Source organism: Rhinichthys klamathensis, unplaced genomic scaffold (assembly GCF_029890125.1).
Source record: "Rhinichthys klamathensis goyatoka isolate OS25496 unplaced genomic scaffold, OSU_Roscu_1.1 h1tg000011l_1, whole genome shotgun sequence".
Classification (NCBI taxonomy): domain Eukaryota; kingdom Metazoa; phylum Chordata; class Actinopteri; order Cypriniformes; family Leuciscidae; genus Rhinichthys; species Rhinichthys klamathensis.
This window is the reverse complement of record NW_026606564.1, coordinates 8,511,339-8,526,399: the sequence shown is the minus strand read 5'-3', so window position 1 is coordinate 8,526,399 and position 15,061 is coordinate 8,511,339. Positions and strand designations below refer to the sequence as shown.

The 15,061-nt window shown below is 45.0% G+C and overlaps 1 long non-coding RNA gene and 1 pseudogene across 1 annotated transcript; both read left to right on the top strand.

Moving 5' to 3' along the window:
* The first annotated feature begins 539 nt into the window (after positions 1–539).
* LOC130099563 (uncharacterized) lies at positions 540–3,998 on the top strand. Its single transcript, XR_008808409.1, has 3 exons — positions 540–692; positions 3,468–3,597; positions 3,913–3,998. It is a non-coding gene; the product is annotated as an uncharacterized LOC130099563 (long non-coding RNA).
* A 12-nt stretch (positions 3,999–4,010) lies between these two features.
* LOC130095505 (gastrula zinc finger protein XlCGF8.2DB-like) lies at positions 4,011–4,948 on the top strand (annotated as a pseudogene).
* The last annotated feature ends 10,113 nt before the right edge of the window (positions 4,949–15,061 follow it).

Here is a 15,061-nt window from a genome sequence, read left to right as displayed (position 1 = left end):
CATGTTTGGCTTGTCAAAAATGTTACATTCAGCTGTCACAAATTCGTTGACTTTTAAAAATAACGTTAATTTTTTACCAGGAAAGTAGTGGTTTTGTTGTAGGGTTTTTTATTGTCACTTACAACCAAATAACTTTTATTTAAACCAATGGAAAAATGCAGATCCTGTGGTAAATAATATTACCCCGTTGCAGATTTTGACTTGCATACAAACCGTAAACAAAGCATCGCTTGCTTATGAATATCAATCATGTTGATCACTTTCTTCGTTCCAGATGGCTCATGTTATGAAAATATTCATGTATTGGAAGGCTCAGGTAAGATGACGTGCAATTAGATCTTTCTGTCTTGACTTATTTGTGTCGTCTTGACTTATTTGCTCGCTTCTAGACTATCACTTTTGCTATTCTTCTCGTGATCTGACCTGTTTGCTAAACTGTACAGCCAATCAGAGTGATCTCTCTCATCGACGGCTCCGCTGCAGATTCGACATGCTGGATTGGGCGAACTGCCGTCGCCGTGAGCCCGACTAGAGCCGACATGTGGAAGACAGCGCAGAATCTGGCCTGACAGACGCTCACCGATGGCCGACCATCAGCTTGGTGTGTCACGGCCCGTAAACTGGGACTTGGCAGTGTGACTCTTATTCTGCCTGACAGACTGGACTGAAGACGGAGCGGTTTGACCAATCAGGTGCGTTTCAGCGCCGACCACATGCAAGAATGAAATATCGACGCTATAAACCGATTTGAAAACCACCAACAAAAAAATGAGAAATCGAGCCCAAATCTCATTTTCCGTTTGTTAAACTAAACGAAAAAACACAATCCATCTTTCCATTTCTCTGTATTCCTTTTCAGAGAAGCTTTCAAACGGGTGAACGTACATGGACCTCTGGCATCTGTTTGCTGAAATAAAAATTTAGCTGGCAACGATATGATGAACTTCAGAGCAATTTTTTAGGGATGCACCGATATGAAAATTTAGGCCGATAACCGATAAATCTTTAAATTTGAAATCCGATAACCGATATATTGGCCGATAAATCTAAATCCAAATTTTTTTATAATTTTTGAGAGCCTGATTACAAAAACAAAAGTCTTACCATTAAAATCCATTTCCCAAGCACACAATTATAATGATGTTTTCTTATTTCAATTTTATGTAGCCGTAGGCCTATATGAAACCAAAACCATCACGCTGAACAGTGCGCATCTGAAGTGTCTCCCACAGCTTTTAAGCAGGCTCGAGTTACCCCACTGCTTAAGAAACCCAATCTAAATCCAGCACATCTAACAAGTTACAGACCGGTATCTCTTCTTCCATTTGTCGCGAAAACACTTGAACGAGTTGTTTTCAACCAGATCTCCTCCTTTCTTACACAGAACAACCTCTTGGACGACAATCAGTCTGGTTTCAAAAGCGGACACTCAACTGAGACTGCCCTGCTCTCAGTAATTGAAGCTCTGAGACTGGCAAGAGCAGCTTCCAAATCCTCAGTTCTCATCCTGCTGGGTCTGTCTGCTGCTTTTGACACAGTTAACCACCAGATCCTCCTGTCAATCCTAAAGATGAAGGGCATCTCGGGAACTGCACTCCAATGGTTCGAGTCTTACCTCTCAGGTAGGTCCTTTAGGGTGTCGTGGAGAGGTGTGGCGTCTAAGACCCAACATCTAGCTACTGGGGTGCCTCAGGGCTCAGTGCTTGGACCACTCCTCTTCTCCATCTACATGACATCACTAGGATCTGTGATTCAGAAACATGGCTTTTCCTATCATTGCTACGCTGATGACACGCAACTCTACCTCTCATTCCAGCCTGACGATCCGACGGTAGCTGCTCGTATCTCAGCCTGCCTGACAGACATCTCTGGCTGGATGAAGGACCACCACCTTCAACTAAACCTTGCGAAGACAGAGCTACTTGTGGTCCCGGCCAACCCAACACTTCATCACAACTTCTCCATTCAGCTAGGCTCGTCATCCATAACTCCATCAAGGTCAGCTAAGAACCTTGGGGTTGTAATTGATGATCAGTTGAAATTCACAGACCACATTGCTAGAACTGCCCGGTCCTGCAGATTTGCTTTGCACAACATTAGGAGGATCAGGCCCTTCCTTACAGAGCATGCCACACAACTCCTTGTCCAAGCACTTGTTTTATCCAGACTGGACTATTGTAATGCTCTCCTGGCTGGTCTTCCAGCTTGCTCTGTCAAACCTCTACAATTGATCCAGAATGCTGCAGCCAGAGTAGTCTTCAATGAGCCGAAGAGAGCACACGTCACTCCTCTCCTCACACAATTGCACTGGTTGCCAGTTGCCGCTCGCATTAAATTCAAGGCACTGACGTTTGCCTACAGAACAACCACTGGCACTGCTCCCTCTTACCTAAACTCATTACTTCAGACTTATGTGCCATCCAGAAACCTGCGCTCTGCTAGCGAATGTCGTCTTGTGGTACCATCTCAAAGAGGCACAAAATCTCTTTCTCGGACCTTTACCATGGCTGTTCCCTGTTGGTGGAATGATCTGCCTAACTCAACCAGAGCTTCTGAGTCAGTAGCCACTTTCAAGAAACTGCTGAAGACATATCTTTTTCGGCAGCACTTGATTCAGTAGAATTAACACTTTCTCTTCTCTTCTATTCTAAAAAAAAAAAAAAAACTGCACTAAAATTAAACTGAGAGGGGTTATAGCACTTACGTATTGTTGTCCTACTGTTAGTTTAACTGCTTTTATTGTTCTCATTTGTAAGTCGCTTTGGATAAAAGCGTCTGCTAAATGAATAAATGTAAATGTAATGTAAATGTCTCAGTTAAAAGAAAAAAATCCATTATTTATCGGCTTTAATATATCAGTCAAATTTCCTTATCGGGCCAATAACGATAACATTAAAAATTAACATATATTGGCCTATACCAATATGGTGGCAGATATATCGTCCATCCCTACAATTTTTCTACAAAAAGTGTTGTTTGTTTGTGTATAATTGTTCAAATGTTTGTTAAAGTTAATGCTATACTGCTATACGATAATTTAATTTAACCGAGGTTAATGAAACGGTCTCTCATCTCACTAAAGGCTTGTTTCGGGAGTATCTATTAACAGAGCCGCTGAAAAACCTATTTATTTCATGTCAATAGTCCCCATTTTTACTTCATTTGTCATGCTGATGTCGACAGATCACAAGTAAATTGACACTTACAGTTCATTTGATTGATGTCCATAGATTGAGACAAACTATAAAGTCTGTGATAAACCAGATTAATGTTTTCAACAATAAAACAATAAAAACAATTAACAAAAACTCAGCTCAATTACAATATGTGAATATGTTTTAAAGCAAATCAAATAAATTTACATTTCGATAGTTGGATCGATGAACACAAAACATGCTTAAAATGTGACAGTGTGGAAGCATCAATTTAATAACAGATTTATTTTTGCAGATCTGCTCCTCCCACAGAAATTCACCAATAAGCGCTGGAATATTGCAGTCAGCCTACAAGTGAAGAAGAGTTTATGAAAGATCATGGAGAACATAAATGATCCTGAACCCTGCAGAATTAAGCAGGAAGATATTGAAGCACAAATAGGTTGGTGTTTATTCTTGACTCTTCAGTGAGGTTATAACACTTCAAGCAGTTTATCAGATGTAGCGGTTGCAGTTAGAAAATCATAAGCTATGAAATAATCAATACAATGCTTTGAGGTTTATTGGTACCTGTTAAAGGCATTCGTTTTATCAGAGCAGATGTCACTAATGACATAACTTGTACCTCTAAAAAGAAAAGACATAAGATCAAAAATAAAGGCTAATATGAACAGACTCATTGAAAACAATTGCTTCTTTTTATGATTTACTGAAAATCTAACTGTAGGAACTTATTGTACTTTAACTTTCACTTTAGACCTGATGGAAGCGAATAAGGAGATTGAAGAACTGACTGAAGCGAAGGAGAAACATCACCATGTCAAAACTGAAGAGACGTCTTTAAGTGACTCATTAGAAGGAAAAACCCCAAAATGTTTCACCTGCCCTCAGTGTGGAAAGAGTTTCTCATGCCAACAAAATCTTCATTTTCACGCAAGATTGCATAGACTGCCGCACACATGTGATCAGTGCGGGAAGAGCTTCACAATGAAAGGAAACCTTACCGAACACATGAAAATCCACACCGCAGAAAAGCCACACGTGTGTGATCAGTGCGGGAAGAGTTTCCCTCAAAAAGGAAACCTTAATGATCATCTGAAAATCCACACTGTAGAGAAGCCGCACACATGTGATCAGTGCGGGAAGAGTTTTCTACATAAAGGAAGCCTAACCGAACACATTAAAATCCACACTGTAGAGAAGCCGCACGCGTGTGATCAGTGCGGGAAGACTTTCTCTCAAAAGGGAAACCTGAACGAACACATGAAAGTCCACACTGGAGAGAGGCCGTACACGTGTAATGGATGCGGGAAGAGTTTCACGCATAAGGGAAACCTGAACGAACACATGAAAGTCCACACTGGAGAGAGGCCGTACACGTGTAATGGATGCGGGAAGAGTTTCACGCATAAGGGAAACCTGAACGAACACATGAAAGTCCACACTGGGGAAAGGCCGCACACAAGTGATCAGATCAGTGCGGGAAGAAATTCAAACTGAAAGTAACCCTTAATGAACACATGAAAATCCACACCGGAGAGAAGCCGCACAAATGTGACGAGTGCGGGAAGAGTTTCAGACGAAAACCAAGCCTTCAGGATCACATCAAAATCCACACCGGAGAGAATCTGTACACGTGTTATCAGTGCGGGAAGAGTTTCCGAAAGGCTGGTGTTTTTAAAGTACATCTGCGTACGCACACTAGAGAAAGACCTTATAACTGTGATCATTGTGGTAAACGTTTTTTTAGGGCAGATGCCCTGAAGGACCACGTGAAACGGAAAGGGTTTTAGACAGATGGGTAATTTAAAAATACATCTGAAAAGACACAGCGGCGTGAGGGATCACATTTGCTCCAAGTGTGGAAAGTCCTTCATTAGAGATTCTGAACTGAAACTGCACCAGTCGGTTCACACTGTAGAAAAGCCTTATGAGTGTCCGCAGTGTGGCAAGAGATTCAAACGGCCAGAGTATCTGAAAATACACGAGAGGATCCACACTGGAGTGAAGCCGTATCAGTGTCATTCATGCGGAAAGAGTTTCACTTATTTGGGTTCTCTGCTTGGCCATACAAAAAGCGCATGTCCGAAATCACAGTAAGTAATTGATGTTCATATTCATCCCTCAGCAAACATGACCCAATAACATGCAATAAAGAGCAATAAAAGCTCTCATAAAATATATTTCACCCCACACGGTTGAGATTGTTATGGCTCTCTGTCTACATCATTTTATTTTTGATATCCAGTGTTGTAGAACAATCCAAAGTTCATTTCAAATTTGTTCTGGTCAGTTGATTTGCTCCATATGTTCATCTGTTTCACTTAATGTAGCTTTATTAATCACTAAGAGAGAGCATTTACACTACACTGTATTCAGCTAAAAACAGAAAACTCTTCATGCTTTCGGACGTTCATTTACACGACAGCGTTTGGGGGCTTGAAACCGCAAACTTTTGAAAACGGGTTTAAAAGTGCAAGTTTTTGAAACGATAACATATTGTCTCTGTGTAAACTACAAAACCGCGAAATTGTGAAAATGCCGACTTTATGCGCATGCATATTACGTGTTCAGCCTATAAATGTCAGAGTAACGTCGCCAGCTACTGGCCTGGCTGCAGAATACAGCGTTTTTAGCCATTTTCGTGGATCTGTGTGAATGGGGATCCTTTTGACAACGTTGCCATCTGCACTTAGAAAACAGGAAACAAAAAAGTTGTGTACTTAACACATGTACTAAACATAACAAACTTAAACAACATCTCACACCCTCCACCAGCTTTATACAACCAGCAGTAAGAGAAGCTGGAATAAGGACAAGCAGTTCAGAGTGGACAGCAACATTTACTTCATATTAGTTTTTTTATATGTTTGTAGTTTTAAACAATATCTGGCACGTTTTTGGTAATGTATGTGTTCGCCTCACTGTGATGATGTCACAGCTAGCGCACGGCCGCTCTCATAGTCAGTGTTGAGTTTCTTTTTTCAATTATTTAATAACATGCACATAAACAAGTAGCCTGGTAATACCAAACTCTGCTACTTCGCTTTGCTTCGTAGACAGAGTCTGGCATGGCATACAGGAATTTCCCCAGTGTGGGATTAATAAAGTCAATCAAATCAAATCAAATCAAATCAAAATAATTGAAAAGGGCGCTTGTCTGAAGTATAAAATCATTGGTTACCCGTAAGCCAATCACATAACGTTTGGTTATGACGTGTGTTATTCGCCAGCTCAGCCGCATCGAACTTCCACTGTAAACACATGTATGATGCGAAAACGAAACCATCGAGCGAAATACCGGAGTAAACATGGCTGACCGAGTTTTGCTGCCTCCTTAACCTGATCCTCCATGAGTGCAACCAAGGGGAACACAATCACAACTATCGTCTTGCCGGCCTTTGTTCTCCCCAGTTTCTCGCTGACGATCGGTAATATTTGATAAATTAAACTTTTACCAAAACCTGTCGGGAGTAGGGCCACGATATCACCTCTATTCAAAATGTTTACCAAACACTCTTCTTGTTCGGCTTTCAGTTTGGAAATGCCAGGAATATTCTCCACAACAGAGCGAATAGAACCCCTTGTCTTCATATCCGCGGTCGTTTTAGATTTCCCCAATCTTAAACTCTGCGCTTAGCGTCTACATCACGGGCTCTTAGCCCGCCCTCTGTTCGCTGATTGGCCGGCTGTTTTCAGGCCGGAGGAAAACGTCTCTGGTTACTTTCGTAACCTCGGTTCCCTGAAAGGCAAGGAACGAGACATTGCGGATGTCGAATATGGGAACTCCTCCCCTTCTTCACTTCTGCTGAAATCTTATAGGCTAACGCCAGCCGTGCTGGCCAATTGACGTAAAATATGCAAATACTGAAACACCGTTGCAGTAATAATGCAGATGCAGCGTTAATTTCCTCAGAATCGAACAAATGCTAAAATCAATAGCGAACACGGCGGCAAGCGTAATGTCTCATTCCTTGCCTTTCAGGGAACCGAGGTTACGGAAGTAACAGGAGACGTTCCCTATCAAGGCTACGGAAGTTCGACATTACGGATGTTGTATATGGGAACTGTATAAAATCCCGCTGTGGCAGCATAACACACCACTGACGACAGAACCCAATACCAAGACCGTCCCTCCAGCGAGCAAGCATCTGATAGGCTGAGGTTGGCCAATAGCGAACCACTAAGCTCTGATAGGTCAAAAGAGACCAATCGCATGCTCACAAAACATTGCCCAAATTTGCATATCCCGAGCAGTATAACCGGGAGAAGTTTACACTGTCGAGCATACAGTGCAACAATAGTAAGAGAAGGCCAACGCATAGCGGTGACAACAGTTAAAACATACACAATCAGCATATAGAAGAACTCATGAGCCAAGCACAGAGTAGCTCACTAAATGCCATGCAATGACACAAATCAGCTCACCGAAAGCACCCGAGACCCCACCGAGGGTATATCCAACTTGTAAAATCTGGCAAACGTGTTCTAAAAAGACCAGCCAGCCGCAAGACATAAATCCTGAATAGACATACCCTTAGTCCAGGCCCACGAAGAGGCGATCGCCCTCGTCGAATGGGCCTTGATGTTAAGGCAAGCCTCTGCTTAGAGACCCCCCGTCCCCTGTTGCATCCACCAAAGCACACAAACAGCTGGTCCGATTGTCGAAAAGCGGCCGAGCGAAAAATATATTCCCGGAGCGCTCTGACCGGGCAAACGGCACTCTGAGCATCCGAAACCTGAGAGGTTGATGGCTTGGCGGACAGGGCAGGCAGAGAAACAATCTGGGCTTTAAACGGGGTATTGAGCGATTTAGGAATATAATCCGGCCTTGGCCTGAGAGTCACATTACAGTTTCCCGGTCCAAAGCGAATACAATTGTAACGGGGTTCAGATGTTATGGGAAGAAGGAGGCGGGAACCGGTGAACATTCAACACTTTAATAATAAAATAAACAAATAAAAAATGAAAGTAAAGCCAGCAGCCCCTCACGGACGACTGCTGGCCACAGAAACAAAACACAACATAAAATAAGGCCTGTTCCTCTCTCCATATTCACCGTCGTCGCTCCTCCTTTATGCTTCCGCTCCTCCGTGAGAGATGCGAGACCGGTGCGTCTCACAGGTGTCGCTCATTACCACTCACGCCACCGGCCTCGCGCCGCTCTCACGTCACTCGGCCTCGTCCTGCTCGCCACAACAATCTTCACTTACAGAGAAAGCCTGTAAATCCCCAACTCGCTTCGCCGATGCAAGCGGAGCCGTTTTTACAAAAAGCTCCTTAATGGCGATCGAAGCCAGGGGCTCGAAAGGCTGTCGTGACAAAGCCTCCAAAGCCAAATCCCACAGCGGCACCGAAGGCGGCCGTGCGGGAACATAACCTCCTGGCTCCCTTGAGGAACCCGATCACCGACGTATGTCTGCCGATAGACTGCCCGTCAACAGGGGATAGACTGCCCGTCAACAGGGGGATGAAATGCGGCGATAGCAGCCACACACACCTTTAGAGTGGATGGAAGGCTCCCCTCGTCCATCCTGTACTGAAGGAAGCGCAGAATATCCGACACAGAACAACTCCCTGGGTTGATGCCGACATCCTGACACCATTTTGAAAAAACTCTCCACTTCAGGGCATACAGACGGCTTGTGGACGGGGTTCGCGCCTCCGCGATGGTGCTCAAGGCTCGCGAGTGCAGCACGTACAACTTTCGGCCATCGCGCAGTCAGCGCGTCCTCCTCCCGGGAGGAACGAGACAGCGAGAAGAACGTCTGACAATGCGTGTTCTCGCTCGTTGCGAAGAGGCCAACCTCCGCTCTGCCGAAACGCTTCCATATCAGCTGAACCGTTCCTGGGTAAAGCCTCCATTCCCCTTGAGGAATCCCGCTCCTCGAGAGCATGTCCGCCCCGCGATTCAGAACGCCGGGGATGTGAGTCGCTCTCGCTGAGAGGAAAAACCGGTCCGCACATAGCAGAGGAGATTCTGCCTGCTTGAATAGGGCTCTGGAATGTACGCCGCCGAATCGTCGGTCCGAATCAACACATGCCGCTGCTCCAGCTGAGAACGGAAGGCTTCGAGAGCTAGAGAGACCGCCTTTAGTTCCAAATGATTTATGTGCCACTCTGCCTGCTTCTCTGACCACCGACCCGAAGCGGGCTTGCCAAGCAGACCACTCCCCATCCGGTGGTCGATGCGTCCGTCAGGACCTCCACACGCCGTGTCACGATGCCCAGAGGGACACCCGATCTGAAAAGCTCCGGGTTCTTCCACGGAGCCAGAGCGCGTTCGCAACCGCGAGTGACCATAATGCGCTTGTGGCCGGAATACCACGCACTCGAAGGGACGCGCGCTTTCAGACAGTGTTGAAGCGGTCTCATATACAGCAGCCCTAGGTGACACACCGACGAAGCTGCTGCCATCCGTCCCAATAGCCTCTGAAATTCCTTCAGTGAGACGAGCTTGCCAGGTCTGAAGAGACCGAGAGAAGAGCTCAGAGCCTTCGCTCGCTCGGGGCGAGAGGTGTGCTCTCATTCTCACCGAATCCAAGTGCACTCCCAAGAATGTGGTGGTCTGGCTCGGTGAGAGCACACTTTTCTGAACGTTCACCCCCAAACCGAGCGTCTCCAAGTGACGAAGGAGGGATTCCACATGGCCGATCAGCGTCTCTTTCGATTGGGCGAGAACCAGCCAGTCGTCCAGATAGTTCAAGACGCGCATCCCGCTCGCGAGGGCTAGTCCGAACGGAAGCACTGTGTATTGGTACACCGAATTCTCGAACGCGAACCTCAGGAATCGCCTGTGACGCTTTACTCTCTGGATATAAAAGTACGCTTCCTTTAAATCCACTGAAGCGAACCAATCCCCGGGGCGAATTTGCGCCAGGATTTGCTTTAGAGCCAGAAGGCACGCTTGTGGAGCGCTCTGTTGACGGGTCTCAGATCCAGTATGGGGCCGAGACCTCCTTTCTTTGGCACTACAAAGTAGCGGCTGTAGAACCCACTCTCCTGCTCGCTCGGGGGAACCGATTCTATCGCTTTCTTCTCGAGCAAGTTGCACACTTTCTGCCTCAGTACATGAGCTTTTTGGGGCAAAGTTAATGAATGAATTACGCCGCGGAAGCGGGGTGGTCTGCGTTTGAACTGAAGTGTGTACCCATGCCGAATTACATTTAACACCCACCGCGAAATGCCCGGAATAGCTTCCCCCGCTGCCTGAAAGTGGATCAGTGTGGGCTGATCTAAACCTGCGGTCATCGCCGCTGTTTGTGGGCTGGAAATGAACACCTCGCGCCTGCGAGGTGCCCTTATAGTTATTAACCGTGACTCTGCGCTGCTCGAGGGCAGGACGGGTAACACAGTGTGTGGTGTAAGAGGGGAAAAAAGCTCTGTTTGTGAAATGGTAGTTTGCTTTATTGAACATAAACATGAAACAGCATTCACAACACAATTGCACATGTCGCTCGTGGAACTTCGAGGGACTAAGTTCTGTAGAGCACGGCGCTTGGGAGCGGGGCCAGCCTGGCGCCCTCTTGCCCTCTTGCCAGTGCGGTCAGGACGACTTTTTCGGCCTCGCTGGAGACGCGGCGACTTTCCTGCACGGGCTCCTCTGGGCCGTCCTCTTCTTACCCGCACCCTGCCACCGGCCGCTCCGTCCTCTGCGAGCATCCGGCTGCGGGCGTAGGTAGCCGTGGTCCCCCGCCTCGTCCGCGGGGGCAAACATGGCCTGGGTGGAAGTGAGGGTGCGCGCCGATTGTGGGGCGGCCCACGACTTCACGACGTGTTCGTGCACGTGAGGAAAGAACGGGGTTCCTCTTTTCGACGCGGCCTGGCGGCGGCTCGATTGTAGGAACCACATGTCGAGTTTGCTCTTGGATGGTTCATCCGGGGCCTTCCAAGAGAGTTCCAGTTCCTTGACGGCCTTAGAGAGGATTCGAAAGAGCTTGTCCTGCAGGTCCACCGGGGTGTCTTGCTTCGAAGCCGCCAGCTCCGGGGCGGCCTGCTCTGCGCCCCAGTCGTTCTCGGAGGCAGACAGAGACATGGAGTCCTCTTCCTCACTCGCCCCGAAAGACACGAAGTCCGCGATCTCGCGAGGGTGGTGAAAAGTGGCGTCGGGGAAACTCACCGGGGGCCGCACCTCGACTCTTTCGCGGTCGGGGGGGCCCACCAGCGGCTCGGTGGCGGCAGTGGGCCCGATCCCCGCTGCTGCACGAGCTTCATCCCGCCTGACCTTGAGAGCTCGTAGGGACATATCCGCACAGTGCTCGCAAGACCCGCCATCCTTGAGGGCCGACTCGGCATGGGCCAGCCCCATGCACGCGATGCAGAACAGGTGCGTGTCCGGGGGCACGATGGGGCCCAAGCATAAGTTGCAAATAGTCGCCATCGGATACAGAAGTCAGAGGCGTATCTTCGGCGCACCTTCGATGATGGCGAAAAATCCTTGTAACGGTAGTTTGGAGTATCAGCTTTCTAGCACACGATTTGAGCGTGAAGAGAGAGATTCTGAGGAAATTGATGCTGCATCTGCATTATTACTGCAACGGCGTTTCAGTATTTGCATATTTTACGTCAATTGGCCAGCACGGCTGGCGTTAGCCTATAAGATTTCAGCAGAAGTGAAGAAGGGGATGAGTTCCCATATACGACATCCGTAATGTCGAAGTTCCGTAGCCTTGATAGGGAACTGAGAGACATGTCGATGTCTCAGACTGCACAGAAGCGAACTGAAATAGAGCGGAAGTACGAAGTCTGACGTAGTCAGGCTAATAAACAAGTACAAATATTACACAAAGACTATTGCATGCGTGTACAGTCTGAATATCTTTCTGGGTTTTTTTTGGGCAATATTGACTCAGCATAATGCATTACCTCTTTTTTTAAACATTACAAAACATTGTTCATTTTTTGATAATTTTCATTTATGTATATGTAATTTAGCCAATAAGGAAATAAAATCAATCAAATATGTATGAATTTGTTTGTCATTCTGACTTGCATGTGGACCCAACAGCATGTTTCTACTGTGAAACAAAATTTATAATCAATAATCAATATTTTCAATAATAAAGTCAAGTTACCTCAGAAAAGTACCAAAACAAATAAATAGCTCTCCTGACACAAATTACAAAAAGCTACATTTTACTTCTATATCTTTTATAAATTTAATAATCCAATGGGTATATTCTATGAGTAAGTCTAAAAGAGACTTCTTTCATCTTGTTTGTTATAAAATAACTAATAGGTTAACCTTCAGTTGACCTCATCCACAAATTGACTCCATGTAATTACATTTGGTCATGTAACAATAACCTTTTGGAACAGGGCTCTTATTGAGCAGTTATCATTGCGAGAATGAGAAGTAAACATATTTAACCTTCAGATGAGTGTTTAGGTTTAAGATGCAAATAATCCAGTCTCCTTTGGTGTTTAAATATGTTGAAATGAACTTTGAAATTATATGTATTGTTAAAAGCGCTATGCAAATAAACGTGTAACGATTGAATTAAATAGCATGCACAATGACATGCACACCTGCATGGATGTTATAATGTTTCATAAACTCCTCATATGTAAAGAGAAAACCATTTGTGTTAAATGACTGGTCCACCAGTACAATATCATTTTGAAACCAATTTACAAAGAAGAGAGTCATGTTTAAAGGGACACTCCACCCATTTGCATTAAGAGGTCCATTGTTAGACAACCAGTCATACTATTGAATGGTCGTGCAACATTCTTTCATTTTCCCCTGAGACGAGAGAAATCTACTATTTACCTTTTTCACTTCCTCCTACAATGACGCAAAAATCGTCATTTGACGTCATTGTAGGAGGAAGTGTAAAAAGGGGGGATTTCTGTATAGACTACAAGCACAAATTCCCACCCTTTCAAACCCGCCCATAGGGGGTTGGACCTAATGCGCTAACAGAGCTATCACAGATCAGTGGGTGGGACTTCACTTGCAGATACTGAAAGCAATATCAGCCATCTTGTTTATAAGCTAAGCTAACAAGCGCTGTGGATATAGGAAGTTACGACAATGACGGAAGAAACTAAACATGATATGGAAGAAGAGGATTTTGAAATTCTGCTGCTCGAATCCGCTGTTCGTGGCTATCTTTACGAGCCGCAATATAGTGAAGAGCAGCTGAGGCTGATGGTGGAACAGGAGGCGGCTGCCTGTCGCGGACGAGGAGCCCGGGCTGGCTTGAGCTGGGCGGACTGCTGGTGCGTGTGCTCTCGCTGTGCGCTACGGACACAGATAGAGTCCGTCTGCTGCAGAGAATTTCAACAAGGCAGTTTCTCCTGGACGAAATCTCTGAATCAGACGACCACACGGACGTTTGTGTTGTGATGTGAACCATCCTAGTTTCGCCTGACTGAACATGCAGGTATCATGCAATAATTCACCATATAGAAAGAAATACAAACAAATAATTCACTAATGAGTTTGCCAATGTAACGGGGTTCGTTGTTGTGGGAAGAAGGAGGCTGGAACCGGCGAACATTTAAACGTTTTAATAGTAAAATAAACAAATACAAAACAAAAGTATAAGCCAGCTGGCCACACACAACAGAAACAAAACATAAAATCAGGCCTGTTCCTTTTGTGCTTCCGCTCCTCCGTGAGAGATATGAGACCGCTGCACAGGTGCCATTCATTATCACTCGCGTCGTCCTCTCACGTCCCTCGCCCTCGTCCTGCTCGCCACAACTAACTAGACATTTTTTGTGAAATGAATTTTAAACTCATTTGGCAGCTAGCCTTCTTGTAGACGGAAGAGCGATTTCTCTGATGTTTGCGCTGTTCTGGATTAGTGGGAGTGGCTTGCGGAGCTGTGCAACATGGTGCATTGTGGGAGTTGTTGTCTTACATACAAATGCGCCCCAAAGTTATTTTCTGTCTTTTCTCGGTCAAGAGGGCACCAAATTTAAAATTTCTTTTACATTTCGACTACATATATAACCCACTTTCAATAAAGATTAATGTTGAAATGGGTGGAGTGACCCTTTAAATAAAATGTTCCATATGAAGTATCTGTAAGGTGAAAAGTTAATGCAGGGTTCCTCAAAGCCAGCCCTGGAGGGCCAGTGTCCTGCAGAGTTTAGCTCAAACCACTTACCTTACCTGCAATGTTCTAGTAACTCTTGTTCGGGTGTGTTTGATCAGGGTTGGAACTAAACTCAGGGCATGGCCCTCCAGGACTGGATTTTGAGGAACCCTGGGTTAGGGTATTTAACAAGTTGTCTAATCCAGTTAGTTTTGAACCTATTGTTTAATGTACCAAAATCTAAGAAGTCAAGGCCACCATTTTCCAACAGTTCATTATAACCATTTTCTTTATATAATGCATGTCTCCAAACAAAATAAAAGAGCATTTTATTATATATTCTGATCCAAATGAAGAGCCAGTCCTGCATATGGCCTTTGGCATTTCTTGTTTATATTTAATCACATTTCATTTGTAGATCAGCTAATTTTCTTGTGATAAATTTTCGGACAAACTGGTTATGCCTCCAACGATATTTCTTTCCTCAGCTTTCAACACTGTAAAAAAATTCTAACCTCCCAACTCAAAATTTTCTAGTAACTGGTCACATCTAAATTTTTCAATTGGCCCAAGTGAAATTCTGCAAAGTGATAAAATTAAATTAGCAGAATTTCACTTGGGCCAATTGAAAAATTTAGATGTGACCAGTCACTAGACAATTTCGAGTTGGAGAGATTAGAAATTGGAAAGCTGAGGAAATAATTTTTTTACAGTGAAGACTTGGCCTGTTGGCCTCCAAAAAAATAATGTTATTTATATTTCTATGTGTGTTTTTTAATGTGCTTGAAGACAAACTATGTGTAAAGTCATAAGTCAACAGCATTGCTGAGTATTTTCTGCTTAAAACTGCAGTGAACC